The sequence below is a fragment of the Puma concolor genome, chromosome B3, assembly GCF_028749965.1.
Source record: "Puma concolor isolate L17-30 chromosome B3, mPumCon1.1.hap2, whole genome shotgun sequence".
NCBI lineage: Eukaryota > Metazoa > Chordata > Mammalia > Carnivora > Felidae > Puma > Puma concolor.
In genome coordinates, this window is record NC_141672.1 from 21,801,690 (window position 1) to 21,829,525 (window position 27,836).

A 27,836-nucleotide genomic window follows, 5' to 3' on the forward strand; every position below is an offset into this window, starting at 1 on the left:
CTAGAGGGTGTGAATGGTATTTCATGATGGTTTGGTTTGCACTTAACTAATGGCTAATGGGACTGAGTATCTTTTCATGTGCTCATTTGTGTGTCTTCCTGGCAGAGATCTCTCAAATCTGTGCCCTGTTTAAGTTTGAGAGAATGAGTAAGCACACACGTACACTCTGGAGACAGGGTGTGGGGGCCGGGGGGGAGGACAGAGAATCCCAAGCAAACTCCATGCTGTGAGCACAGAGCCCACCCAACATGGGGCTCAATCCCACGAACTGGGAGATCATGACCTGAGCCAAAATCTAGAGTCAGATGCTCAACCTACTGAGCCAGCCAAGTTCCCCTGTGTCCTGTTTTTAACTGAGGCATTTAAGTATTAAGTTGTAAGTGTTCTTTATTTGGAATACTAGAGCCTTATCAAATATAGAAAAATTTTTCTTCCCTACTGTGAGTTATCTTTTAAAAGTTTTGATGTATCATTTACAATGGAAAGATTAATTTTTATATAGTACAATTTATCCACTGTTCTATTTTTTCCTCTTTTGCTTCTGGCACCATATCTAAGAAACCATTGCCTTTTGAAGATAAAGGTTTAATACTATTTTTTCTAAGAAGTTTATAGTTTGTATAAATTATAAAGGAATCCATCTTTGCTCTTTTCCATGTATATATCACCTGTATCACATCATTGATTGTTGAAAAGTCTGCTCCTTCTCCATTTGTAAATTTAAAAGAAATTGACTAAATAGAATTTAAAGTCCTGACATAAACCATAAGTCCAGTGATCTGTACTTATCTCCCAGTATACCAGAATCACATGGTCTTTATGGTAGCTGTATAGTAAGGGTGAAATCAGAATATGTGAGTCCTCTAAATTTTTTTAAGGTTGTTTTGGCCATTCTTGGTCCCTTGCAGATCTGTAGGAGTGTTAGGATCACCTTGTCAATTTCTGCAAAAAAGCAAGGGAAGAATTGAATAGGGAAAATCTTGAATTTATAAAAAAACAAATTTGAAGAATATTGTCATTTTAACATATGGTCTTTTAGGCCGTAAACATTTTACTTTCAATTTCTCTTTAATATCTTTCATCAGTTTTGTAGTTTAATGTACAAATCCTATACTTTATTCCTGTTTTTCATGTTATTTTAAATGGAATTTTATTTTTGAAGGGTTAGTAGTATCTAGAAATATAGTTGTCTTTGTATGTTGATCTTGTATTCTGCAACATAGCTGAAATTGTTTTTCTAATTTCTTTTGTAGAATTTTTTGTAAGATTTCTATATGCAAGAATGTCATTTGCAAATGGAGATTTTATTTAAAATTCTGAGAGAGATTATTTTAATTCTTTTCCAAGTCAGTTGTACTACTTGTTTGCTTCTTTAGTCAAGCTAGTAACCTCTCCCCTCCCCCCTCCCCCCACACAATGTTAAATAGAAGTGGCAAGAGGACATCCTTGTTTATGATCTCAGGGGAAAAACTTTGTCCTTCACCAAAAAATATGGTGTCGGTATTCTTGTTTTTGTAGATGTTCTTTAGATTGGAGGAATATTGGGATTGCAGGTTTTGGGTTTTTTTGTTTATTTGTTGTTGTTTTGAGGGCATGGTAGGGATGGGGAAAATTTATAAAGAATTGGTACTAATTCTTTAAACTTTTGGTAGAATTTTCAGTGAAGCCACGAGGGTCTAGGCCTGGGATTTTCTTTGTGGCAAGTTTTTAAATCACCAACTCAGCCTCTGTTTGTTATAGGTCTATTCATATTTTTTATTTCTTTTTGAGTCAATTTTAGTAGTTTGTGTCTATGAATTTGTCAATTTCATGTAAGTTATCTAATTTGGCATACAGTTTCTCCATTGTATTTCCAGGTCTTTTCCTTTAAGGCTAATAGTGATGCCACCTCTTAAATCTTGATGTTGGTAATTTGAGACATTTTTTTTCTTGGACTATTTAATGGTTTACGATTTTTGTTTTTTCTATTCTAGCTATTTTTGTTCTATTTTTTTTCTTCCTTTTCTTTGGAGTTAATGGATTTTCCCCAATAACTTAAGATGTCAGCTTAGGCTAGTGATTTGAGATCTTTTTAATACAAGTGTGTTCAGCTATAAATACTTTTAGCAGGTATTTTTTACTTTACCAGTATGCTGTACGTTTTTGTATGTCATATTGTCATTTTCACTCTTCACAAGATATTTTCTAATATCCTTGTGATTTCTTCGGTGACCCCTTTGTTATTTAGGAGTGTATTAACTTTCACTTGTTTGTGAGTTTCCCAATTTTCCTTCTATTTTTAATTCCACTCAGATCAGAAAAAAATACTCTCTATGACATTAGTTCAAATTAATCTATTGAAGCTTATTTTGTGGCATAACAGTCTGTCCTGGAGAATTTTCTATGTGCACTTAAAGTAGTCTGCTATTGTTGGGTGTAGGGTTCTATGAAGACCATCTTATCTAGTTGGCTTATAATGTTCAACTCTTACATTTCCTTGTTAAGTTTCTCCCTTGTTGTCCTATCCATTATTGATAGCGGGTGTTATAGACTAAAATGTCCCTTCAAAATTCATGACTATTTGGAAGAGACACTTTAAAGATCCGATTTAAAATGATTAAAGTTTAAATGAGCAGATCCTGGGAAGATGGTGGCATAGGAGGCCGCAGGGCTCACCCCGCGTCCTGCTGGTCACTTACATTCACCTACACCTGCCTAAATAACCCAGAAAACCACCAGAAGACTAGCAGAACGGAGTCTCCGGAGCCAAGCACAGACGAGAGGCCCATGGAAGAGGGTAGGAAGGGCGGCGAGGCCGTGCACGCTCCACAGACTGGCGGGACGGAGCGGGGGGGGGGGGGGCAGCCTGCTGGCCAAGCAGAGCCCCCGAGTCCGGCTGGCAAAAGCAGAGGGGCTTTGTGTGTTCCAACAGCAAGCGGGACTTGACATCTGGAAGGTTATAAGCTAACAGCTCTGCTCAGAGAACAGGAGGGCTGGAGGACAACGGGAGGGAGAGTTGTTGAGCCCCGGACGACAGAGCTCAGCTTGGCAGGGAACAAAGGCGCTGGCCAGCGTGATCTCCCTCGCCCATCCCCCAGCCAAAATCCCAAAGGAAACCAGTTCCTGCCAGGGAAATTGCTTGCACCTCGCAAACACCCAACACTGTGCTTCTGCGGATCCATCCCTTCGGCAGCGGGTCTGACTCCCTCCCAGTGCCGCAGGGCCCCTCCTGAAGCAGATCTCCGAAGGAAAAGCAAGCTGAGCCTGCCCCTCCCACCCCCATGCACCTTGCCAATCCACCCCAGCTAATACACCAGATCCCAAGCACCAGAAGCCTGGCAGTGTGCAAGTAGCCCAGACGGGCCACGCCACCCCACAGTGAATCCCGCCCCTAAGAGAGGGGAAGAGAAGGCACACACCAGTCTGACTGTGGCCCCAGCGGTAGGCTGGGGGCAGACATCAGGTCTGACTGCGGCCCTGCCCACCAACGCAAGTTATTCAAGACAGCACAGGGGAAGTGCCCCGCAGTCCTGCACCACTCCAGGGACTATCCAAAATGATGAAACAGAAGAATTCCCCTCAGAAAAACGTCCAGGAAATAAAAGCTAATGAACTGATCAAAAATGATTTAAACAATATAACAGAAAGTGAATTCAGAGTAATAGTCATAAAATTAATCCCTGGGCTTGAAAACAGTATAAAGGACAGCAGAGAATCTCTTGCTACAGAGATCAAAGGACTAAGGAACAGCCAGGAGGAGCTAAAAAATGCTATCAACGAGTTGCAAAATAAAATGGAGACAACCACGGCTCGGATTGAAGAGGCAGAGGAGAGAATAGGTGAACTAGAAGATAAAATTATGGAAAAAGAAGAAGCTGAGAAAAAGAGATAAAAAAAAATCCAGGAGTATGAGGGGAAAATTAGAGAACTAAGTGATTCACTAAAGAGAAATAATCTATGCATAATTGGTATTCCAGAGGAGGGAGATAGAGGGAAAGGTGCTGAAGGTGTACTTGAAGAAATAATAGCTGAGAACTTCCCAGATCTGGGGAAGGAAAAAGACATTGAAATCCAAGTGGCACAGAGAACTCCCTTCAGACATAACTTGAATCGATCTTCTGCACGACATAGCACAGTGAAACTGGAAACATACAAGGATAAAATTATGAAAGCAACTAGAGATAAACGTGCTCTACCATATAAAGGGAGACCTATAAGACTCGTGACCAATCTCTCTACTGAAACTTGGCAGGCCAGAAAGGAATGGCAGGAGATCTTCTATGTGATGAACAGAAAAAATATGCAGCCGAGAATCCTTTATCCAGCAAGTCTGTCATTTAGACTAGAAGGAGAGATAAAGGTCTTCCCAAACAAAAATTGAAGGAATTCGTCACCACTAAACCAGCCCTACAAGAGATCCTAAGGGGGATCCTGTGAGACAAAGTACCAAGACATCGCTACAAGCATGAAACCTACGAACATCACAATGACTCTAAACCCGTATCTTTCTATAATAACACTGAATGTAAATGGATTAAATGCGCCAACGAAAAGACACAGGGTATCAGAATGGATAAAAAAACAAGACCCATCTATTTGCTTTCTACAAGAGACTCATTTTAGACCTGAGGACACCTTCAGATTGAGAGTGAGGGGATGGAGAACTATTTATCATGCCATTGGAAGTCAAAAGAAAGCTGGAGTAGCCATACTTCTATAAGACAAACTAGACTTTCAATTAAAGGCTGTAACAAGAGATGAAGAAGGACATTATATAATAATCACAGGATCTATCCATCAGGAAGAGCTAACAATTATAAATGTCTATGCGCCGAATACAGGAGCCCCCAAATATATAAAACAATTACAAATGTAAGCGACCTTATTGATAAGAATGTGGTCATTGCAGGGGACTTTAACACTCCACTTACAGAAATGGATAAATCATCTAGACACACGGTCAATAAAGAAACAAGGGCCCTGAATGAGACATTGGATCAGATGGACTTGACAGATATATTTAGAACTCTGCATCCCAAAGCAACAGAATATACTTTCTTCTCGAGTGCACATGGAACATTCTCCAAGATAGATCACATACTGGGTCACAAAACAGCCCTTCATAAGTATACAAGAATTGAGATCATACCATGCATACTTTCAGACCACAATGCTATGAAGCTTGAAATCAACCACAGGAAAAAGTCTGGAAAACCTCCAAAAACATGGCAGTTAAAGAACACCCTACTAAAGAATGAGTGGGTCAACCAGGCAATTAGAGAAGAAATTAAAAAATATATGGAAACAAGCAAAAATGAAAATACAACAATCCAAACACTTTGGGATGCAGCAAAGGCAGTCCTGAGAGGAAAATACATTGCAATCCAGGCCTATCTCAAGAAACAAGATAAATCCCAAATACAAAATCTAACAGCACACCTAAAGGAACTAGAAGCAGAACAGCAAAGATAGCCTAAACCCAGCAGAAGAAGAGAAATAATAAAGTCAGAGCAGAAATAAACATATAGAATCTAAAAAAACTGTAGAGCAGATCAACGAAACCAAGAGTTGGTTTTTTGAAAAAATAAACAAAATTGATAAACCTCTAGCCAGGCTTCTCAAAAAGAAAAGGGAGATGACCCAGAATGAAAATCGAATTATTACAACCAATCCCTCAGAGATACAAGCAATTATCAGGAAATACTATGAAAAATTATATGCCAACAAACTGGACAACCTGGAAGAAATGGACAAATTCCTAAACACCCACACGCTTCCAAAACTCAATCAGGAGGAAATAGAAAACTTGAACAGACCCATAAGCAGCGAAGAAATTGAATCGGTTATCAACAATCTCCCAACAAATAAGAGTCTAGGACCAGATGGCTTCCCAGGGGAGTTCTACCAGACGTTTAAAGCAGAGATAATACCTATCCTTCTCAAGCTATTCCAAAAATAGAAAGGTAGAAAGGGAAGGAAAACTTCCAGACTCATTTTATGAAGCCAGCATTACTTTGATTCCTAAACCAGACAGAGACCCAGTAAAAAAAGAGAACTACAGGCCAATATCCCTGATGAATATGGATGCAAAATTTAAATGAGTAGGTCCTAATCCAATCTGACTGGCATTAAAGAGAGGAAGAGACACTAGGGGAAGGACCATGTGAAGACATCCTGACTGAGTAGGCAGTCATCTGTAAGCCAAGAAGAGAGGCCTCAGCAGAAACCAACCTGCAGATACCTTGATCTTGGACTTTTAGCCTCCCCAACTGTCAGAGTAAATTTCTGTTGTTTGAGCTACCCATTCTGTGGCATTTTGGTCTGGCAGCTCTAGCAAACAAATGTAACAGGGTATTGATGTCATTTCAATAGCAATAGCTGCGATGACAATCTATTTTTTCCTTCAATTCTGCCAGGTTTTGTTTAAAACAAAAGCTCCAAATATATGAAAGTACATGTATTACAAAGTTATAATTATATATTTAATAGTCTTCTTGAAAGATGTTACTAATGAAAGATTCAAGCTTTTATATCTAGTTATTTTTTTTAAATTTTAAAGCCTATTTTATCTGACATAGCATAGTCATGTATTACATAGTAGAGCCATAATGTTACTTCTTGTGTTGCTGTTTACATGTTGGATCTCTGTCCATTTTTTAACTCTCAACCTACCGTTTCTTCAAAATGTGTCTCCTGTAGGCACCTCAGTGGCTCAGTTGGTTAAATGCCAACTCTTGATTTCAGCTCAGGTCATGATCTCACAGTCATGCAATTGAGTCCCATGTCAGACTATGTGGAGCATGGAGCCTGCTTGGGAGTCTCTATCTCAAAAAACATACGTTAATGGGGCGCCTGGGTGGCTCAGTCGGTTAAGCGTCAGACTTCGGCTCAGGTCATGATCTCGCGGTCCGTGAGTTCGAGCCCCACGTCAGGCTCTTTGCTGACCGCTCAGAGCCTGGAGCCTGTTTCAGATTCTGTGTCTCCCTCTCTCTGACCCTCCCCCGTTCATGCTCTGTCTCTCTCTGTCTCAAAAATAAATAAACGTTAAAAAAATTAAAAAAAAAAAAACATACGTTAAAAAAAAAAAATGTGTCCCCAACAGACAGCATACAGTTGGATCTTTTTTCAACCTAATCTGAAAATCCGTACCCTTGTGATTGGATTGTTTGATCTGTTCATACTTAAGGTTATTGACATGCTTGCATTTGTTTCTGCCCCCCCCCCCTTTTTTTCCTCTTCTATTCTGCTCATGTCCTTTTGGGGCACCTTTTCTTTCCTTACCTTGTATTCTTCTATTTTGTAGTTTTACATTTCAATTTATTTAATAGGTTTTAAGTTACATATACTTTATTTTCTTAGTGATTTCTCTAAGGCTTACTGTGTATGGATAGGTGTATATATGTGTACGTGCATATATATGTATGTATATACTTCAGAGTTACACTAACTTCAATGAAACAAAATTTACTCATACAGCTCCATGCCCTCCTCCAATTTGGGGCTATCATATAGGTTACCTCTTTGCATACTATTACTTTATATCATCTTAGGTCTTAAAAGAAGCCGAGACTATAAATATATACTTGCTCTAATTTCTTGTTTTTTTTGTTTTAAGTTTGAGAAAGAGCAAGTGTGTGTGAGCAGGCAGCAAGGGACGGGGGGCAGGGGGATAAAGAGAGGGAGGGAAGCAGGATATCTTAAGCAGGCTCCATGTTCCACCCTGAGCCCGACACGGGGCTCAATCCCACAACTGTGAGATCATGAGCTGAGCCAAAATCAATAGAAATCAATAGTCTGATGTTCAACCAACTGAGCCATCCACGTGGCTCTAAAACCTTTTAACTTATCCTTTCTGGTTCTCCATTTCTTCCTGCAGATTGAAATACCTTCTAATGTCATTTACTTCCAGTTCAGGTTTTATCCTCTCATGTGCAGAACACTCAGCTATATTACATTTCTATATGCTAAGCCAAACAACAGTACTTGCTGTACGTAATTTCAAGTAATAAAGTTGTATTTAACATTTTATGCAATTACTCTCTAAGGAGAACAGGAAGAAATAACTATGAAAGTAACTATAATTGCTTATCTATGTAGTTTAACCAGTTGTTTTGTTTTTTTCATGGGGATTTAAATTACTGTCCAGTGTCATTTGCTTTCAGGCCTAATACTTCAGTATTTCTTGTATGGCAGATATTCTAGCAACAAATTATTGCAGCTTTTGTTTATCCTGCGAGGTCTTTATTTTCTTTGTATTTGAAAGATAATTTTGTGGGATATCAAGTTCTTGGTTTGAAGTATTTTTATTTTTATACTTACAGAACCTTGCATATGTCATCATCCCTCTGGTTTCTGATAACAAGTCAGCCATTAATCCTATGGAGATTCCCTTTTACAGTGAGAAGTTATTCTTTTGCTATTTTTAAGGTTTTTTTTGTCTTTTTTTTTTTTCAGCATTCACTATACTGTATCTATGTTTGGATCTCTGTTTGTCCCTAGAATTTGAGGAGGTTCTTTTATGTATAGTTTTTTTTTTTAATCAAATTTAGGAAATATTCAACCATTTTTTGAATATTTTTGTCTTCTTTCTCTTTGCCACATTTCCATTATGCATACATTGGTGTACTTAATGTTTTTTCACATTTCTGAGTGTTAATTTTCCTCCATAATTTTTTTTTTGCTTTTTTTAAAAGATTGCATAATAATCCCTGTTGATCAGTCTTCAAGTTTGTTGTCTCCTGTGCCAGAGTAAATAAACTGGTGAGTGTCCCCTAGTTCATTTTACTAATGTACTTGTTATCTTCAGAATTTTTATGTCAATTTTCTTTACATAACTTCTATTTGATTAGACATTATATCTTAATATTACTATGTTGTCTCCTTTACTTTGAACAGATTTATAAGGGCTTCTTTGAAGTCTTTTTTAAGTCCAATATTTAGGCCCCTTTAAAACTAGTCTCTATTGTTGAAAACTAGACGTTTTTAGAGAATATACTGTAGCAGCTTTGGATACTGGTTTCTCTCACCCCTGAAGACTTGATGTTGCTGTTCACCTGTTGTTTGATTCATGACTTACCAGAACTAGCAATAGATCTCTGGTCATGTGTAATTTCTGATGTCCCCAAGATTTTTTTCAAGTAAACTTTACACCCAACAAGGGGCTCAAACTCACAACCCTAAAGATCAAGAGTCACATGCTCTACCAACTAAGCCAGCCAGATGCCCCTAGGATTTTTTTTCTCCTTTTTATCTTTTAGCCTGACTACGTATAGTTTGCCCCCAAATCAGTAATGATACACTTATTGGCTTAATATTTGCTTAGTCTCTTTTAGCAATCCAAGTTTTACCCTCCACTCTTGGATATGTGTGTGGCTGACAGGCTTTATCATACTTAAAGTTTACTATTCTAAACACATTCAGACAGGGACTAGTAGCTTAGAGCTGGTCTCTTATCAGTCTTGTCTCTATTATCATAGGGTAAGCACAAAGTCTTCTAGATGCCTAAGTTGCATTCCATTAGACTTTTAAGCCTGGCTTATGTAGGACTTGCTTCTGGATAAGAGTAGATTATAGTTCAGCTGGGCAGACACTGTGCGTAAGCCCTTGTGCCAGTAAGTCTTCCACTCTGCTGATGGCTGTATGTGTGGCTGTGGCAATGTTTTTCAAGTCTGTCCCATCCTACTGATTCATCCTTGAGTAGATGCAGGTTAATGTTATGCACAGCCTTCCCAGTCGCCAGTGTTGACAGTGACCCCAGAAGGACTCTTCTCTGCTGTCTCTTTCCCTGGTTCTACATTAAACTTCTCACTGCTCTCCCATTTTACTTTTCATGACTTTTTATCATGGAACTATAAGGGCACTTTCTTAATTGGTCTCTGCTAAGATCTCTAGTGTTTTCTTCATTATCCTTTAGTAGGTAGTTTTACACCCTCTGTTTTAAATCAACAGTTCTCTCAGGCAGGGAACTCTTCATTTTAAGCCTTGCTTCTCTGACCTGCCTCTTCTCATGGGCAGGAACTTTGCATCACTGCACAAGAAGTAGAGGCAGGAACAGTGTCCATTTCTCCCAGAGTGACACCACTGCTTTACAAGTGGGTGCCGGGAGAGGAATTCGAGTCAGCCCTCTAATATGGAACCCTCTACCCAGAAAGCCAGCTGTGGTGGGTGATCAGGACTCATTCTCAGCCTGCCAGGCTGGAGTGGGGATTTTGCTGTATTTATTGGGTAGGCTGGAGGAAGGTAACCCCGGGCATCTATACACTTCCTTTCTGGCCTAGAACTTCTGTACCATGAGACTACATGTGAGGAGAAAAACTTGTGGCCTGCCCCTCTAGAGATGCAGTAGCCTAGACTGGAAGCTGGGCAGAGAAGGAGTCCCTGTCTTATTATAGCATTCACCCAGTTAGAACTTCCAGAGTAGTTTCGGTAAGACAGAGCTGGAAATAGGAGAGCAGTCATATCTGAAATAATGCAGACTCTCATTGTTCTGACCAAGATTTGGCCCATTTTCCTGAATGGTTATTTCCCCATTTTCTTTATGGCTTCAGAATAATTTCTGGATAATTTAAATTACTTTTAAAATAATTTTCTCCAGTAAAATGATTGTTGGGGGTAAAGATGCACTGTACTCCTCCATAACAAAAACTAGTGATCCTACTTAATAGTGAGATTCTAATATATGAAATTTTAAATCTCTATAAGTTACTTATGATTATATCTATAACTTAGAACAAAAATACATGTCTATCCAATGTAAAGTATAGTTGGTGTCTACTGTAGACCTAGAATCATCAAATGCTGCTTATTAAAAGAAACCCTGACCTCAAGAGACCCACCATCTAAGAGATCTAAGAGAAAATGGATTTTTATAGATCAAAGTGTATGTGAATTATATATATATATATATGCACATATATACACAAATGTGAATAATTTAAAGCATTGAAAATACCAACAAATGTCATACTTAGCTTTACACATTTTTTGAGCAAGCAAGCAAGAGAGAGAGACAGAGAGAACAAACATGTGGGGAAGAGTGCCAGAGGGAGACAGAGAATCCCAAGCGGGCTCCACACACAGTGTGGCTGGATCCCATGACCCTGGGATCATGACCTGAGCTGAAATCAAGAGTTGGACACTCAACAACAGAGCCACACAGGCACCCCTTTCACTTTTCTCTTTATGGCTAATTTACCCGACTCATTTATTCAATAAACATTTGTTAAGTGAACTGGAGTTTAATTACACCCTCTCTCTTTCCTTCCAAGTTTTAAACTGAGGACAAAACACAAAATCAGATGGAGGAAAAAATAGAAGTTTTATTACTAATAAAACTGGACTAGCAGGTACAAGTTAGATATCTGGCCTCAGACTTTCTCCTACTTTTGATGATCTACACTTGGCCACTCAGAACTGTTGGCGGCCCCATGTCCACTTTGCCCTGGGATGGAGGCAGACATGTATTCACCACATGAAGGAGGAAAAAGTAAAGAGTCTAAACAGTGCAGAAGCAGCTGAACCACACGTTTGTTCTTTCTCCCGAGCTCAGCAAACAAGTGAACTGGAGTTTTTTGCAGGTTTAAATCTGCATTAGTGCATGGAGTTGGGCCAGAATGACAATGGCTTCAAGGAGTGCACAATCTAGTGACATTTTGTTCCAGAGCACCATCTTCTCTAGCAACTGTATTTTTCATTGCTATTTAGTGACTGCCACCCACATTCCTCTATTTGCCTTGAGAACCCTGACTGTCAGCAGAGAAGTTAAACAATAACTGATTCAAATTATAAAGTTCTTTAAAATGACCCTTCTTGGGTAATAAAGATGCTTCATTGAGTAAAAATAAATGTAGTCTACACTTTCTATCGTGGTCCTTCCAACATGTTGTGTAGCATGTAATGCAGAGTGTTATCTTACTTTTTTTTTCCCCTATGTTTTCTTGGCCACTTCCCATATTATTACAAAATAAAACCACCTGCTGTTTTCATAGTGGCCAGAACATGCTCTTGCTGGTCTACCCACCTGCACAATAGATGTTTAGAGTCTAACCATCTGATTTATGGCATCATGAGTGAGGATATGAGTCAATCAACCAACTCTCAGTATTTTATAGATACCTAGTATTCTGTTTACAACTAAATTAGTTCATAAGCTCTCTGGGGCAAGCACCTGGTCTAGGCTGCCTTATGCTTTGCTAGGCTCCATGCACACTTGCCACACTCTATAAATATTCTCACAGAATATTTATGACAAGTCTAACATGGCAAGCAATTTCACCAGGGTCACTTTACCCTGGTAGATTTAAGGCTACATAAATTACAGTAGATATCTACTTTGTAATATTTTATCTAGAAAAATCTAAGCTCCAAAGCAATTTTCATACCCCAATTTTTCTAGCTTACTGAAGAAAAAAGTCTCAGAAATTGCTTAATGACGTTTCAAAGTCTTCGGATGTTAAAGGGCACCATTGTAAGAGTAAAATTACTCTGAATTAAAATCTAGATTTAAGGCAGATTCATCTGAGTCCAATCTCAGCCAAATCACTTTCTATTTGACTTCTCTAAATCTGGATTTCTTCACCTGTCAAGTGGGCACTGTAATAATTACACCTACCTCTCAGCAGGGAAGGAGGTGGTTTGTAAAGATTAAACCCTGACACTTGGTTTATGCTCAGTACTTGTTAACTGATAGAAAACGTGGTAATAGAAGTTGTAACAGGAGTAATGGTAACAGCAGCAGTGGCTGAAAATCCATGCAAATGGAGCTGGAGAAACTATAAAAGACATTTTAAGTATTTTTTGGTGGGTAAAGGTCATCTGGGAACGCCAAAGCCCAATTGCTCTCATAGAATATGGACTCTGGAAGCTGGGTTAAAATAGTATTGTAGTTATACCAAAACCTAAACAATTGCATGTTCCCAGTTTAAGGAAAGATGGTGTTGACAGAATTAGACTAAGAGGTCTTGACAAATTAAAATCCCTAAGTGACCAGTTACTAATGTGTCTTTTGAATTGATTAGACTATATCCTGACCTGTTGACAGAAGTATACGTAGCAATTTGGCAGGTGTACCCTTACACCTTTGAGATGGATAGATCGTGCTGTCTAACTGAGCTACTTCTCAAATCATCCAACTATATCCTTCTGTTTGCTGTAATGCCATGCTTCTCAAATTTATGAAAATCTGGCAGCCAGTGACCATTTCTCCCTAAAGGAGAGAATATTTGGCTCACTTTTACAGTTCTAATGGACCAGGTGGCAATTTGGTTTATACATCAGTCTTTTCTGCATTTAGTAGTCCATTTCAGAGGTATTAAACTAACTGTCCTAATACAACAGGATTTCAGAAACTAAGAAGCTTAAAACCAGGCCCTGGACTATCATAATGATCAAGAAATATGCACATCTAGGATTTCCTGTCTGCCCAGCCATTGACCTCACTGGATGGCATCTCTCAACTTTTTCAAGGTAACAAAATCTAAAAACAGGAAAAACAAAAGAAAAAACTATCTAACTCGATTCCCGCCTCTTTCAAGAGAAAAATTTAGATTGTAGAACCAAGGTTTAGATTCTATTTCAGCACATAATTATAATCCATTTTTTATACTTACAGTAAAAAATTGTCTCACTGATACATTATATCCTTGACATAGGCGAAGATGAAAAAGTAACAGAAAGCCATTAAATAGACTAAAAATAGACCCTGTGTTGATACTTGCATCTTTCTTTTCCAAATATTAATTAGGGGGAAAAGAAGAGGAGGGATAAACCTACTGAAATTGATAGAAAAATCTTAGATATCAGTTTTTCTTCCATGAAATAATATTTCCTGCTTTGTGTGGACCCAGCTTCCTCTTTACAAATTACTTGAAATAAAGGGTATTTCTAATTTATTCAAATTAAAAATTGGTGCTTTCTTTCCAGCAAGAGTACCCTCATTATGGGAAAATACCATGTGCTCTCAAACATCATACCAGTGGGTTAATGCAAGAACATCCATTAATTTACATAGTGGTAGCTTCATAATTATAGGATAATTTCATTTACAAGCTACATGAATGACTCATCTACTATTTTAAAAAATAATCTATAGGTTATCTGAAAATTCAGTTTCCTATAAAATGGAAGCTCTACAATTTATAGTCCTGATCTGCTTCACAACTAAAGGGAGCACTTCTGAGAATTTTCAGTTTAACATCTCAGGGAATTTCTTCTCTTAAGCTTAGTTAACACTGAAAAAAAGACCTTAATTTAAGGGTTCACTTATATTTAAATGTGAATATTTGCTAACTTTGTTTTCTGTACTTATTCTAGAGAGGATAAATAGCAATCATAAAATTTTTGAAGAGCATATACTCACAAAGTTACATCCCCTAAAGAGTTCTTCTAACACCCTAATGTGACCAATTTAAAAAAAATTTTTTTTTATTTTTTTTTATTTCTCAAAGAGACAGAGCATGAGTGGGGGAGGGGCAGAGAAAAAGGGAGACACAGAATCCGGAGCAGGCTCCAGGCTCTGAGCTGTCAGCACAGAGCCCCACGTGGGGCTTGAACTCACAAACCGTGAGATCATGACCTGAGCTGAAGTCGGTAGCTCAACCAACTGAGCCACCCAGGCACCTCTAATGTGACCAATTTTGAACAAGATTGAATTAAAATTACTTTGGGTAGACTCAAACAAGGTACAGTGGTAGAAGGGATTTATGATTTTATTTCAAACTTATTTTGGCCACAGAATTCTTAGATGCTATGGAATCAGAAACCAAGGTTATTTTTATTCTCTTAATAGGTTTCTCCATGGACCTATTTGTATAAATGCTCCTATGGGACATTGTCAAGTATTTGTGTGTCCATGTTTGTGCGTGTGCACATAAAAAGGATGAAGAGATGTTCTTGACATGGATAGTAACTATAGATATTGGGAAAGTCACAAAAGAAAAATAAACCACTTAAAACTTGGTTTATATAAATACAATGTTCCATTTTATGTTTAATGCTTTCATTTTTGTGTGATTTCCATACAGAAATTGGACATATTATACATGTCTCAGTTCCATTTATATAAATTTCATTTGATTATACTATCAATCTGTTCATATCGTCATGTATAGACCATTTTTTATAGGTTACTGCCCTTGTAGGAAGGCCATCTGCTCTCAAGTTTTAAAAATACAGAAGAGTTTTATAGTCAGGAAAAAGATGTGGTATGAAGAAAAACAATACAAAAAAACAGTAAAATCTGAACATAAATGAGGAATGTAATTCCATCTTAGGAAGTATGGTCTAAATAAGCAAAACCAAATTTATCCTTTTAAAATTCCAATTTCAACAAGTATGATCACAGCTAATCTGTGAGAAACTATACAATGGTTATCAATAAAAACTTTATCAGATGCACTAAATAAAGTTTGACTCATTTTTCTCAGAATGGTGGATTTTTTTTTTTTTGGAAAGGAGAACTGTATGGAATACACAAACAACTGAAATCATTTCAATGAAATTTTTAGGATGTATCTATGGTAATAGAAGGGCTTTGTTAATACTGCAGTTATACAAAACAGGTTAAGAATTTGTTCATTTATTCAACAAATAGGTTTTGTACCTAATTAGTTTTAGGCACTATTCTAACTGCATGGGATACAATGGAGAATCAGATAGAAGATCCCTGATCTCAAGGACCTTCTATTCCAGTATTATAGAATTTAAAAAATCCCTTTGGGAATTAAAAGCAAAAATGAACTACTGGGACCTTATAAAGATAAAAAGCTTCTGCACAGCAAAGGAAACAACCAACAAAACTAAAAGGCAACCAACGGAATGGGAAAAGATATTTGCAAATGACATATTGGACAAGAGCTAGTATCCAAAATCTATAAAGAGCTCACCAAACTCCACACCCGAAAAACAAATAACCCAGTGAAGAAATGGGCAGAAAACATGAATAGACACTTCTCTAAAGAAGACATCCGGATGGCCAACAGGCACATAAAAAGATGCTCAACGTCGCTCCTCATCAGGGAAATACAAATCAAAACCACACTCAGATATCACCTCACGCCAGTCAGAGTGGCCAAAATGAACAAATCAGGAGACTATAGATGCTGGAGAGGATGTGGAGAAACAGAAACCCTCTTGCACTGTTGGTGGGAATGCAAATTGGTGCAGCCACTCTGGAGAACAGTGTGGAGGTTGCTCAAAAAAATTAAAAATAAACCTACCCTATGACCCAGCAATAGCACTGCTAGGAATTTATCCAAGGGGTACAGGAGTGCTGATGCATAGGGGCACTTATACCCCAATGTTTATAGCAGCACTCTCAACAATAGCCAAATGATGGAAAGAGCCTAAATGTCCATCAACTGATGAATGGATAAAGAAATTGTGGTTTATATACACAATGGAGTACTATGTGGCAATGAGAAAGAATGAAATATGGCCCTTTGTAGCAACATGGATGGAACTGGAGAGTGTTACACTAAGTGAAATGAGCCATACAGAGAAAGACAGATACCATATGGTTTCACTCTTATGTGGATCCTGAGAAACTTAACAGAAACCCATGGGGGAGGGGAAGGAAAAAAAAAAAAAGAGGTTAGAGTGGGAGAGAGCCAAAGCATAAGAGACTCTTAAAAACTGAGAACAAACTAAGGGTTGATGGGGGGTGGGAGGGAGGGGAGGGTGGTGATGGGTATTGAGGAGGGCACCTTTTGGGATGAGCACTGGGTGTTGTATGGAAACCAATTTCACAATAAACTTCATATATTGAAAAAAAATAAAATAAATAAAATAAAATCTTAAATTAAAAAAATAAAAATAAAAATAAAAAAATAAAAAATCCCTTTGGGATGCAAAGAAAGTGCATCAAGAATTCAGCAATGGAGGTTTTGTCCCTGCTTGCCCTATGGTTGGACAAGACAGCTTCATCAACAGGAGTTTCATAATATTTACCATATTATCTGCTACACTGATTTTTAATCCAATCCTGCTGTATCCTTTCCTTTTTTAGGTTTTAAAACATTAGTTATACCCCCTGAAATTCATTTAACAACCCTCTGATTTCAAGTCCCATTTATAAAGTATTGGTATGTCATGGCTGTGGTAATAAAGGGAAGAGGCAATTTGGAGGACAGAACCATAGGAAGACTGGGGTCAAGGAACTGTTAGACCAGGAAATGAAAGGTTCATGAAAGGTAGGTGGAGATTAGACCAAACCAAAATTATGACAAAAAGCTTGTGCAGAAGATTGGGATCACAAGCCTTTCACTGATTCTCTAAGAATCAACCTACTCAAAAGAAAGCTTTTAAAACTAACTTAGGCTATATACAAGAATACATGCAAACTAAATCACACAGGTAGTATAGAAAAAATTACACCGTGCATAAAGAGGCACTATTGATTCATGGAATACTTTATTCTGAATGTTATCAACATTCTGTAGGTAGAAACTACATCTTACTAGAAACTACTACTCACTTTTTTTTTTCCTAATCTGTTAGGGTATTCAGCACATTGCTAAATACCTTAATTATCTCAAAAGCTAAAGAAACTTACCTGAAAAACATCAACATCCAGGTATAAAAAGGTAACCTCTCAACCTTGTAAGTCTATCTACTTCAACCTGCAGCATGCATCATAGAAAGAGAGGCTCTACATACACTCCCTTTAAGGTGTCAAAAGATATGGGTACTTTCTCTGGTCACTACTCATCATAGAATCAAAAGGTTACGGTCAAGTAAAAAGCAGAAAAAGCAAAGACGCATAAATATTTCCCATCGTTGTCATTACAAATACACGAACATCAAGAGACAACACACTAAAAAGAATTTCACATGGCTACACAAAGTTTCTTACATTCTAGTAACTACCAATTGAAAATGAAAAATAAAATACCATTTGCAATATCTATTGCATCCTTTCTAAGATTTTTTAAGCAATTAACCAAATAAAGATCGTTTTGGACTGTATGGAGAAAAAAATCCAAACTGATGAAGATAAATGAACTAAAAAAATGGTCTATACCCTTTCCACAGTGGGAATGACTTAATATTGCAAAGATATAAATTGTCTCCAAATTACTTAATAAAATTAAATCAAATTCCATTAAATTGTATTTATAGGATAGGGGAGAAATAAAATGATTTTAAGATTTTCATGAAAGAACAAAGTTTAGTACACGGATAATTTTTCAAGTAAGAACAAAAAGATTTTCCTTATTACATGTTAAGTCATATAACGAATCCTTGAAATTTAAAACCGCACAGTTTTGGAAGAATAGATTATAGAACAAGGAGTCCTAGTAAAGAATATAGAAACAGAAGCATTTATATGGGAATTTAGTATATATCAATTTGGAAAGAATAAATTATTTAGGAAATTGGAAATCATGTTGGGAAAACTAGCTCAATACGTAGAAACAAAAAAAATTAGATTCCTACCACATCATATTCAAAAATTAAGACCTAGTAGACCAAAGGCATAAATGTGAAAGAAAAAAAAAAACTTACTAGAAGAAAATATAGGAGAATGTATTTGTGAACTCAGGAATGAAAAGAGGTCTGAAAGCAGATTCATAAAATACAAGTCAAGAAAGAAACAGTTAATAAATTAAGCTCATGAAAATTTAAGGTATCAATCCAATAAAAATCATATACAAATTTATCAAGCAGGTATCAGGCTGAGAAAAGATATTTTCAACCTTCAAAATCTACTGATGTTTCAGGTATGGGATTTCTAGAAAATGAGAGAACACAAATGAAATAGGAAGGTGATGAGATGAACGGTAATTCAGAGAGGGGCAATCCTAAGATCAATAAATATAGAGGTGCCTAAACTCGCCAGCAACTAGAGATATGCAAGTTAAAATACTGAAACTGGAATAAAAGGCAACTGACAGAATGGAAGAAGGGATTTGCAAATACCACATCCAATAAAGGGTTAGTATCTAAATTCTATAAAGAACTTAGCAAACTCAGCACCCAAACAACAAATAATCCAGTGAGGAAATGGGCCAAAGACATGAATAGACACTTTTCCAAAGAAGACATCCAGATGTCTAACAGACACATGAAAAGATGCTCAACATCACTCATCAGGGAAATACAAATCAAAACCACAATAAGGTACCACATCACACATGTCACAATGTCTAAAATTAACAGTTCAGGAAACAATATATGTTGGTGAGGATGTGGAGAAAGGGGAACCCTTTTGTACTGCTGGTGGGAATGCAAACTGTTGCAGCCACTCTGGAGAATAGCATGGAGGTTCCTCAGAAAATTAAAAATAGAACTACACTACAACCCAGGAATTACACTACTAGGAGTTTACCCAAAGAATACAAAAATGCTGATTCAAAGGGGCACATGCACCCCAACAGCACTATCAACAGCAGCACTATCAACAATAACCAAAATGGAAAGAGCCCAAATGTCCATGTCCATCAACTGATGAATGGCTGAAATGGCTAAAGAGGAGGTGTGTGTGTGTGTGTGTGTGTGTGTGTGTATATTACACACACTGGAAACTCCCTGGTGATGAAAAAGAATGAAATCTTGCCATTTGCAACAACGTGGATGGAACTGGAGTATATTATGCTAAGTGAAATAAGTCAGAGAAAGATATATCATATGATTTCACTCATACACAAAATTTGAGAAATACAACAGATGAACATAGGAGAAGGGAAGGAAAAAGATAAAAACAGAAGTAGGCAAACCATAAGAGATTCTTAAATACAGAGAACTGAGGGCTGCTGAAGGGGAGGTGGAGGGGGGATGGGTTAAATGGGTGATGGGTATTAAGGAGGGCACCTTTTGGGAAGAAGACCAGTGTCCTATGTAAGAGATGAATCACTGGGTTGTACTCCTGAAGCTGACTACACCGTCTGTTAACCTGAATTTAAATTAAAAAAAAAAAAAAATACTGAAACTGAAATTGTCCCCTAAGTTTACCTGGTTTTGAAAAAATTATGAAGGCAGATAATATCAAACATTGGGTTGAATGAGGGGAAATGAGAATCTTCTTCTAATTGGGCATAGAATTTTGTGTAGCCATTTTTAGAGCAACCTGGAATTTAGAGAAAATGGGATATGAGCACATTACTAATCAGAGTAATGCTAGATGCTGATGTAAACAACAAAGCCTAAATGTCAGTTATTTAGTACAGTAAATCTATTCTTCTAGAACTGTCCACTGCCAGTCTTCCTGTCAGATGGTTCTCTTGTCAACTATTTTGGGAACCCAGTTTGTGATGTTGCTCTGTCCTCTCTTCTACATGGCTTCTAAGGTTTTCCAGGAATTCCTTGCCATTCCAGCCTGGAAAGAGTAGAGAAGAAGGCATAAGGGAGGACTTTAGGTGCCTGACTTGAAAGTGATTCACATTGCTTCCATTCCTTCACTGGCTTAGACTGAGTCATGGAACCATTCCTATCTGCAAGGGAATATGGAAAATACAGTCAGGCTGTGGACCTAAGAAGAAAACGAAACCATCTGGGGAACACATCAATTCCACTCTGAGTTTATACATCCCCAGAACAAGTACAGCAAGACATAGAGGGATACAAATATATGACGTCCACTGGTGTGTCATCTGTGATGACAAAATTGGAAATGAATTTGGGTATTCATCAATAGAGGATGGATAAATGAAATATCTCTGTGGATGTTATGAAATATTATGCAGTAATTAGCAAAGGTGGCCTAGATTTACAAATGGCAACATGGATACAGGTGAAAAAGATGTTGAGCAAAAAACACAAGATCTCTAGCACAATATATATTTGTGTCAATTTTGAAAACCACATAAAACAGTACTATATATTTTGTCACAAATATACGAATATATAAGTAACTAGAAGGTGAAAAAGAGTGTTATCAAAACACAGCTGTGAATAACTATTGAGAGATGAGCTTAGGGATAAGTAAAAATGCCAGAATGAAAGAAAAGGATATACAGACTGCTGCTGACCATGTGCCACGAATTTTGAAAGGTCATCAATTCAATTCTATTCATCTGAACTCTTCCCCCAAAACTGCCAAAACCAAAGCAACCTGACCTGCATACAACCACACACAGAAGACATAATAAAAAACAAACTGTCCATTTGGGGATTCCAAAATCCTGAACTACCTCCAAGTCACTACAGGTTCAACATTTAAACATTCAGAAAAAGATTCACTACCCTGTGTATAAAATGGTCCTTTTCCTCATAGAACTTACAGATGAAGGGGTGAGGTGGCCAGGATAGAGCAGTAGATCTTAAGTAATCACAAAAATTGTGATAAAAGCTTAAATGAAGAGAAAGATTATTAAGTATTTATCACAAGCAGACCAGATTTAGTTGGTGGGAAGTGGAGTCAATATATCTCAATGCAAGTGTCAATCCAAATAGCTTTTCCTTTTGTATGTATACTTAGGTGTGATATGTGTACATGTATGTATATAACCATCTAGAAATTTTTAGCTTATGTTTAAAGCTACAAAACATCTGCCTATAAATACCATAATGTTTACTTGAAAATGCCAAGAATAGCCAAAAACTTTGAGAAAAAGGAGTTGAAATAAATAACCCAAAACTTGTGATACAATCCTATTATCTATATGTGGTGAGTATAATCCTTGAACATTATTTTTTCCTTTCTGTATGACCATCTAGAACAGTGGTTCCCGTTGTGTGAGAACCAGCAGCATCGGCACCATCTGGGGATTTATTTAAGATGTAAATTCTTGAACCCTCTCCCAGACCTACTGAATCAGACGCCTGGGAGTGGGGCCTTGCAATCTGTGTTCTAACAAGCCCTCCATGTGAATAAGATATGTCCTCAGGCTTGAGAATCACAGGTTTGAACAAAATCTCTGTACCTTGTTTGCATAGAGCACTGCGAATACTTAAGAACGTTTGATGATAAAGTTGCAGAGGGATGGGTGAGAAAATAAAAACAAACTATGTAAGTTTAGTCAGAAGTTAGACTTCCACTCTGCATGTGAATTTTGATTGGCACTGACACTGACCTTTTGGAAGTGTGAAGCTTCTGGCACAAATGCTTTTAATCTAGTACAGATTTTTGACCTCATCATTGACAGAAGGTTGGCATTTCTGATACACAAAGACAAGACTATCTGACCTTTTTGCATTACAGCAATTGTCATGATTGGCAGGCCTTGGCCTCTCTTTTTGAAGAGCTGTGGCACTTGGCACCCTCCCATCATATCAAGAACCCTCATCCTGTCCTCTACAGCCTGAGCGTGACAGATTGCCCCATCTGGCGGTATCCTGAGATCCTGTTGTTTCAATGAGTCTGGATGACTACCAGCTTCCTGATGACCGTGTACAGGTTGGCAGATGCCATTCTGATGTCCTTAGCTTTGCAGTGATACCGCTCTGACAGCCAAGACCTTTTCTTGAACAACGAGAGCCGATTTCAACTTAACAAGGAGATAACCTTAAAATCCCAGTCTAGACTGCATATCACATGGCATCCCACTGGGAAAGTAAGACAAGAGGCAATGCAGAATACCTTCATCACTTGTGGAATCCAAATAGGCTCCAAGGTAATGGTTTACCAATCTAACCCATATCACCAGCTTTAAAAGTCATTATGGTTGCTTCCCCAGCCAAGCACATGGCAAGGCACTAGAGGAAAGGACACACAAAGGGGAAGAGTCACCCTCAGGGTGCTTACCATCAGTTTGGCAGAAAGAGGTATAGAAGCAGCTGCTACTAGGCTCCAGCTTGTTGGGGGTCTTAGGGGAACGACTAACCTCTCGGGTCTACAAAAATTTGAATTTGAGATTTGACAGAGTGGCAATCCACTTCAACTTTCAACGTTTAATTTCAAGTCTAAGTCCCTGTGCACGTCTGTGTTATGTGGGGAATTCAGGACACGTTTGTGTGCTGGCTGGAGCCCTCTGGTTTTTGACCTCTGTCCAGTACAGGCTTTGCTCTTGTCATTTCACCATCTAATGAGGTCCTCTTGGGAAAGTCCCTCACCTACAAAATAATCCAAACATTGAGATTTTGAATTGGAGCCATTATCAAAAGATACAGGCAAGTAAAAATTAACTTCTGGCTCCAGTTGTAGAAGTAGTTTTAAGGATCTGAGAGATTTGTAGGGCTTTTAAAATCCACTGAACTATCATCAATTGAAAATATCCCAGGTGAATCCATACTGTTATTATGCAAAGAACTTAAATGCAATCTCCCCAATCCAGGGGCACACAAATACAAAATTATGTAAATCCTTCATAACACGTAAGGGAAAAGAAAAAAAAAAATAACAATGATTGTAGATCTTAATGTCTATTTCCCGTAATTGCTAAAGGACAAGAGTAGGGAAAACAGAGGGTTCAGAATACCACCTGGCTTGATGTTTCTCAGATACAAATGGAGTGTAAGGAAGTTGTATAAACATGGAGGAGAAAAGCAAAGAAAAATAAACACAAAGCAAGTTGCTCCATTAAGAGTGGTTCAGGGGCACCTGGGTGGCTCAGTCAGTTAAGTGTCTGACTTTGTCTCAGTTCAGGATCTCACAGTTCATGAGTTTGAGCCTCGTGTCAGGCTCTGTGCTGACAGCTCAGAGCCTGGAGCCTGCTTCAGATTCTGTGTCTCCCTCTCTCTGCCCTTCTCCCACTTGTGTGAGCACTCTGGCTCTTGCTCTCATATATAAATAAACATTTAAGTTTTTTTTTTTTTTTAAAAAGAGGGGTTCGGGGCGCCTGGGTGGCGCAGTCGGTTAAGCGTCCGACTTCAGCCAGGTCACCATCTCACGGTCCGTGAGTTCGAGCCCCGCGTCGGGCTCTGGGCTGATGGCTCAGAGCCTGGAGCCTGTTTCCGATTCTGTGTCTCCCTCTCTCTCTGCCCCTCCCCCGTTCATGCTCTGTCTCTCTCTGTCCCAAAAATAAATAAACGTTGAAAAAAAAAAAAAATTTTTAAAAAAATAAATAAATAAATAAATAAATAAAAAAGAGGGGTTCATAACATCCATGGCCCTTATTAAATCACTGTTCCTAGTGTCAAAACCCAGGTTATCAGTGGCTCCACACACACAGCCACATCTGATAACACTATCATTTAGTGTATCTTTTGCATTTCCCAAAGATACTGAAATGTAGAATGTTGAACTGTAGACCCATTACTTAAAGCAACAAGTGAGAGGAGAGAAAGGCAGATCTAATATTCTAATAATTACAAATCTCACCCCTTATGAGTGGTCCATCTGAGCATTCTCCCCCCTTTCATTTTCAGAAAAAATGCGTTTACTATCTCAGCCATGAATTTAAACTCCAAACACTTCATTCCTCAACTATTGAAGGTTTTCACCAGCTACCTCTGTCCATAATTCTTCTGTCCATCAGCTCTGCCTGTAGATCTTGTTACCAACTTCAAATTGCCATAATCCCACCATTATCAAGTTTCATCTCTGCTCTGAACTTTCAAGGCCTTTGTTATCCCACAGGATACTTGAACTCTCCACAAGTACCCTATTAAACCTGTTGGAACACAGGTCAATATGGCACAAACTTCAACATGTGGCAGATATCATTCTTAATACTTCTTGGTATTAGATTCTCTTGGCAATGTTATAAAAGGAACGATTTTTGTCATTATTTTAAGAATGAACAAACAGAATCAGAATACCTGTGAGCTTGAATACCTTGCCCAGAGTTAGGACAGTGGTCAGTGACAGTGGCTGCCATTAAACATAGGAAGTCTGGCTCCAGAGATCAGGTTTCCATGCTTCCAGCTTTTTCTCCATGATAGCCAAATTCCTTGATCACACTCACCTATTAGAAGTTCTAATTTGAGTGTTGCAATTTCTTTTTCCTTCTGTTCCCACTTTCTTTTCAATTCTTCCTCCTTAGATACCTGTGACTACTTCTATTTTGTGTCAGGTATGGGAGAGTTTCTGCCAGAAAGAGGCCATAAGCAATAAAAAGCCAGTATGGAAAAATCTCACTCTCCAAGAATCAAATGAAATTCTACTCTCTCTAGTAACCCAGACTAGAAGATAGTTCTAACTTTGCAAAATTATGTTTCACATAGGATTTATCTCTTGTTAACCATTAGTGGTCTCCAAAGAAATGGCACCAATCTAAAATGTGTGTGTATGTGCACACATACACATGTACATATATGTACATAAATGTATGTATATACATGTAGACATAAGTGAGAGATTGAAAGGAAGATTATAGGTTCAGGCAGTTATGGAGGCTAAGGAGTCCCCAGATCAGCGATTTGAAAACTGGAGAACCAGGAAGCCTGGTGATATAATTCAGTTCAAGTCCAAAGGCCCAAGAATCGGGGGAGCTGATAGTATAACTCCCAGTCAGGGGGTCAGAGGCCTGAGAACCAGGTAGCTACCAATGGAAGTCCCAGGATCTGAAGGCACAAGCACCAGGGGCTGTGATGTCCAAGGGCAGGAAAAGATAGACATCTCAGCTCAAGAGAGGAAGTTCCCCTCCTTCCCATTTTTGCTGTATGCAGCCCCCATCCCCACAAAGGGAACGAATGATGATATCCACCTATAGTGGTAAGGACAGATCTCTTTACTGTGTCTACTGAGCCGAATGCTAATCTCTCTAGAACTCCCTCTAGAAACATCCTCATAGACACACGCAGAAATAATGTTTTACTGGCTATGTGGGCATCCCTTAGGTGCGTCAGTTGACACATAAAATCAACCACAACATTCAATTCTATAACTTCTAGTTGCAGGTGAATATTCTACTTCTTCACTGGAAACAAACAAAAATCAAGAAACAAAAAAACAAAACAAAAAAACACCTACCTCAGGGCAAGGACCAGTCTTGTTCTTATTAAACACACCTATTGGAATCCCACACCTAGGTATGTCTCAAGCCCTCTTTTAGGTGCTTATACAATTATGCTGAATAATACAGTACCTGTTCTCATGTTGCCTTTGTGACCAATAGCTCATCTTTTCCTCTAGTCCCTACTTCCATGTCTTAATACTATCTATAAACACTTGAAAACAGCGAAAGTGAGGAAAAGGCTCAACAAGAAGGTAAAAGGCATAGAAATAGAGGAGACCAGTGATATTTTCAGCTACTTCAATATTGAGGGACCAATATTTGTGCAGAAACAGAGCATTCTTTTCAAGTGATTTAAAAGAATTTGTACCAACCATTTTTGATAACCAGATTATCAGGGTCAGGGAAGTTTTATATACCAAAAAGTGATATTCACTTTTTACAGACTTTCAGAAAATAAATAATTATGCCCCATATCTGGGAAGTGGTCCCTGGTTTTACCTCCATTTTAGGGGGAAATAAATTGGTTTCTTAAATGAGTTGTTCAAGACTGAGCCTACTTAATGACTAGGCTCTAAAAAGAGTGTAGGACTTTTGCCTGGAATTAAGTTCCTGATCTAAACACTTGGGCACTTTTTGCTTATAAAATGAAATTATGGCCATTTCCAATCCTAAATAATTTGGGCCAAATAGACTTTACATGTGATATTTATGACTCATGTACCCTATTCTGTAAAACTTCCCCCAAAGACTCATTAAATCTGTTTTATGTGAATTTTTCCCAGCCTTGCACTTTCATTAACTGGAAGGAAGAGAATAAAGCCTACTTACAATGCCACCAGATCCATGCCAAGACCCTTATTTGACGGATGTCTTCCTAATGAATTATATATATTGTAAACAAGTAGTATGTGCCAGCCCAAGGTTTTCATTAATTTTTCATTAATGAAATGCACCACTTAGCTTGTTTGACATTTAAGTGAGTCACATAAATTTAAGCTAGAGGTCACAATAAAGGAAAGCATTTGCAAGTGTCACTGAAGGAATAAACTAGCAGCTGCCCCACCTCTTAACTCAAATCCTGCCCCAAACCATGTTCAAGTTTACCACCAACAGATTAATAAAATATCTAACAATGAAATAATGTTATAATTAGCTGCTAATGACTGATTTGAAATTTAGTGCTCTCCCACTATTATTAGAGAACGTTGTGAAGTTTCTACTTCATTTTTGGTTCCCTACTGGACAACTTGGATATCAGGTATATGGCAGGCATCTTCATTCTGCAGGATTTAAGTGCTGTGTATTTTAAGACCCTCTCCACCCCCCAATATATGGCTTCTACCATGTTTCAGGGCTCAAAAGAAGAACTCTGAATGAAGGCAATATCGCAGAAAACTACTCTCAAACCATAGTTAAAAACCCTCTTAACAGGAAACTCAAATACCTATATGATCTGAAAAGCCCAAAGTTTTCATATCAGAGAATTCCTAGCAATGTGAAAAATAACTACACTTTAAAATATAAGGATGTGAAAAAGAACCGTCTTTCCCTTTGACTCCTGATGCACTTAGGAATCAAACTCAAAGTGTATCAGTCCTAGAACAGCACATGTAACTCTAGACTCTTCTAAATGATACAAATGTAGCTTCCAACATCTTTCTCACCTGCTCAGAATTGGCTCAGGATCCAGGTGGAGCTGGGGCTACAGAAGAAGTTTTATCTCTAGAGCTCTATGAAGCTGGAGAAGGTAGAAATCAAATGAACATCAGGTGTTTTTTCTTTCCAAGATATACCCAGGCCATGTAAACTAAAAGCAAAACCGGTGAAGGATATTGGCGTGGTCTCGCTCATGTTGGTCAAAAGGTGGGACACATTTTCAATGACACAAACTTTTACCATGCTGTGCCCAATACCAGGTTAGGCATGGAGAATACAAAGGATTAGAAGAATTGTTCTTCCCTTCATAGAGGTCATTTTAGTGGTGGGCACCGACATGTAATCGGGTAGTACAGTAGGGAAGGCAAGAATACAGTATTCTTAGACTGTTTGCATTCATTTCTAGGCCTAACTCATTTCTCTGATAAG